At 36.5% G+C, this 3,710-nt stretch overlaps 1 long non-coding RNA gene across 1 annotated transcript; it reads left to right on the top strand.

The window, feature by feature from the left end:
* On the top strand, positions 640-3,445 carry LOC107628523. The gene is made up of 3 exons (XR_001617823.2): positions 640-928; positions 1,021-1,075; positions 3,174-3,445. It is a non-coding gene; the product is annotated as an uncharacterized LOC107628523 (long non-coding RNA).

Genomic DNA, 3,710 nt, shown 5'->3' with positions numbered 1-3,710 from the left:
GTTAGAAAACTAATTCAGGCAACTAACTCTTGTATTCTTTCTAGACTTGTTTCCCATAGCCGTGTAAGTTGCAACTTTAGTTTGTATTTTGTGCTGCTAATGTGGCCATTTCGCAATAATTAATCATAAGGTACTATGTTAAAATAATTAGTTTATGCATTTGTTTGCTTTGTTTCTTTTTTCAAGGCATACACTATCTTAGTAGAGTTCTCTTCTATGAATGTTTATTTTGTTAATTTATTTTAATAATTGCAGGATATGCTTTGCAGAAAAGACTATTGAAAAGATCAAAGACGTCAGTTAAAAATTCAACAAAAAAAAATTAGTTTTACTGAAAAAACATTTCATGTTTTATATGAAAAGTTGACTTCCCCACTTTTTTCAACCTTGTTTATTCCTGCGAAAGATGAGCTTGGGACAGCCTTTAATGATGATGAGGACGATAACATGAGTGATTATATATTTTTTCTGATTTAGATTAAGAAATTTTTAGGTAAATTAGTTAATACATTTTGTAAACCCCGCTAAAATCGGTAAATAATTAGTCAATAAATTAATTTTTAAATAGAAAATTTAAAAATGCAAATCTAACATCAAAATAGGATAGAGCTCTTTAAAACAAGAATTTTGATAACAATTTCAAAAATTTTAGCCCAAAATTGAACTGAATGGACCGAACTGGTTGAACCGGGGTCCAAACCGAAAACGTGGGTCCAACCGGACCCATAACTTAAAAGAAGCAGCAGCTTCTTCTTCCCCATTACATGCACACGACGCCAAACAGAAAAGGGAGGAGAAGGAGCTTCCCTAACCCTCATCAAATCTTCTCACTACCATAACTTCTCCGTTCGAGCTCCGATCGCCGCACCGTTCGCGGCCACGCGTCTAGTGCGTCGAGATCTACATTTCTATCAAATCAATTTCACCAGTAAGCTCCATTTTTGTTCCAGAATCTTTATCCCCTTTCTATTCTTGAAATTGAAACCTTATAGTGAGATTTTGCCAATTTTGATGTTTCAGGTTCGATTTAGCTTGCGGAGCTTACTGGGTTTGAGTTGCTACGCGTGTGGGAGCGGTAAGGTTTTCCTAAACTTTAATTTAATTTTAATTTCATTAGGTAAAATCTTATTTGGAACATATATGTGTATTAGGTGAGAATTAAGTCCATATATATATATGCATTAGAAGTAAAAAGTGAGTATTTGGAGACTTATCGGTGATTGAGGCTTAGATTGTGGTTGGTTTCTTTGAGCTTGGGGGCTGTGTTCTTGCTTGTGAAGCTGCCTTGGATTGAATAAAGTTATCTGCCAAGGTATGGTTTAGGTTTCGCGCGTTTAACATTTAAGGTGTTGTGAAAACTTAGGCTAGAAAATTATAGGTTAAGTTGAAATGGTTAAATGCATTAAATGATTAGCTTTGTGAAGATGTTGGATAAATTCATGGTTATACTTGTATTGGAATTTATGAGTATGAGTGTTGAATATGTGTGATTGTAATTTATTAATGTTGGGTTGATGATGATGTTGATATGAGTTAAATGAACTTGCTGGTTATGGCTTGTTTAATTAGTGAAGGTGAATTATGATTTGGTATTAATGGGAGAAGGTAATGGACTAATGAATTTTAATATGAAAGTTATGGTTGGAAAGGGAGGATTCTTTAAATAATGTATGGGTTTGATGATTTGGTGTGGATATTAATGTGCTAGTGGATAGGATTAATAACATAGAACTTAATATATGATGGAGGTGCAGGTTTTGATGGTAAGGAACATGAATCGGTGAAAATGGGATTTGGTTATAAATTGGTAAAAAGTGAATTTTGGTGAAATTTGGAAGTCCATAACTTACTCCTCAAATTTTGGATGGAATTGTTGTTTGTTTCAAATAAAAGATGGTTTTATAAGTTTTTGAACGATATCAATTTTGTGAAAAACAGAATTTTGTAGAGAAAGTTATAGACGACGGAAGTTTGGTATAAAAACTGTACTTTCAGGATAACAAAATCTGGTTTGTAGCAGCTTTCTGGGCATTTTGCCAATTTTAGGAAAACGTCCATCCACGCATACGCGTGGCGTGGCATTTTAACGACGCATGCGCGAGAAGCCATGCGTGCGCGTGAGAGGCTAATGCGCATGATCACGCGTACGATTGACTCACGCGTACGCGTGACTTGCTGTTCGCTCCATGCGTACGTGTGACCCACGCGTACACGTGGCCCCTGTTTGCTACAAAAGTGGATTTTAACATTTTAAATCAGATTTCTCACTTCTAAACTTCCATTTTCTTCCTTTTTGACTTAAGGTATGGTACTAAGACCAGTAGCTAGTTGAAACTAGGAAAATAAGATAACTTGGGGGGTGAAGCTAGAGGTAAAATGATGAGTTATATGAAAGAGATGAGAATGTAAATGAAGTATAATGCCATGACTTGATGGATGATTAAATAATAATTATAAATATGAAATGGCTTATGAATGATATCTGAGATACGAGTTTCTCTGGATAACAGAACCGTGGCTCGCCACCACGTGTTCCAGGTTGAATCTCGATACTCTGTTGACCCTACGTTGTAAGGGTGACCGGGCACGTATAAATTTCTGGGTATGGATACCCCCATTGAGTGATTTATGAATGAATGTTTGAATGATGCATGAATGTGAAATCTATGCATAGACTCATGGGGATGCGCGACGGGGGACAGTCTAAGGTTTTCGGACTTGTCGGGTTGGCTGGATAACCGACAGATGAGCCTCATCACCCATAGAACATGCATGCATCATGTGCCTTTGTGTGTTTTGATTGCTATGCATTTTCTGGGTTTGCCTAATTGAATATATACCTCCTGTTACTTGTTATACTTGCTTCTTGCACTATCTGCTTATTACTTGTGCGTGAACTTGTTTGGTTGCTTGTTTTCGCTGAATTAAGGAAGACAGAAGGATGGAGGAAAGGATAAAATGGCTTGGTGTTATGTTAGGTTTAGAATTGAGTAAGTTAGGCAGGTTTAGATTACCCACCCCTATTATGGCTTCTATTTAGTATTTAAGTTTTACAATTGTACGACAGAGTTCTAGGATTGCCTCTGGCATTCCCAAGACCTTATTTATTATACGCGTGGCACCTTTACATGCTGAGAACCTCTGGTTCTCATCCCATACTGTGTTGTTTTCAGATGCAGGTCGAGAGGCTCCTTGTTAGGCGTCTGGATCTTGAAGCGAAGTAGTCCCTGGGTTATTTTGGGCTTTATAATTGTATATATTTATGTACCTATGTACTTAGCTTGCTCTCCAAAAATTTTGTTTATTTTGTTCCTCCTAGAGGTTAAAGGAGAGCTAGGACCTTATTTTGAGTTTTAAGTACTTTGGGATATCTATATGTGTATGTATATATATTCTCCGGCCAGCCTTAGCTTCGCAGGCTGAGTCAGGAGCTAGTTATGCTGTTTCCTTGGCTTTCCTTTACTTTCTTGCTTATCTTTATCATTTTCCTATTAGGTTTCTTAGTACGCAAGTAATCCTATTCCTTGAGCGTTGCGCTTTTTATTTCACAAATTTTGTTTTATCCATTTTTCAAGGCTCCTAGTTATTATATTCTTTCTACTATTATATGTATGTATTTTATTTTTAGAGGTCGTAGCGCCTCGCCACCTCTGTTTTACATCCTAGGGGTAAAGCTCTGTGTGGTAGGGTGTTACACATTTTAATTTATT

This window comes from Arachis ipaensis, chromosome B02, assembly GCF_000816755.2.
Source record: "Arachis ipaensis cultivar K30076 chromosome B02, Araip1.1, whole genome shotgun sequence".
In the NCBI taxonomy this organism is placed as follows: domain Eukaryota; kingdom Viridiplantae; phylum Streptophyta; class Magnoliopsida; order Fabales; family Fabaceae; genus Arachis; species Arachis ipaensis.
This window is presented reverse-complemented; position numbering and strand designations above follow the sequence as displayed.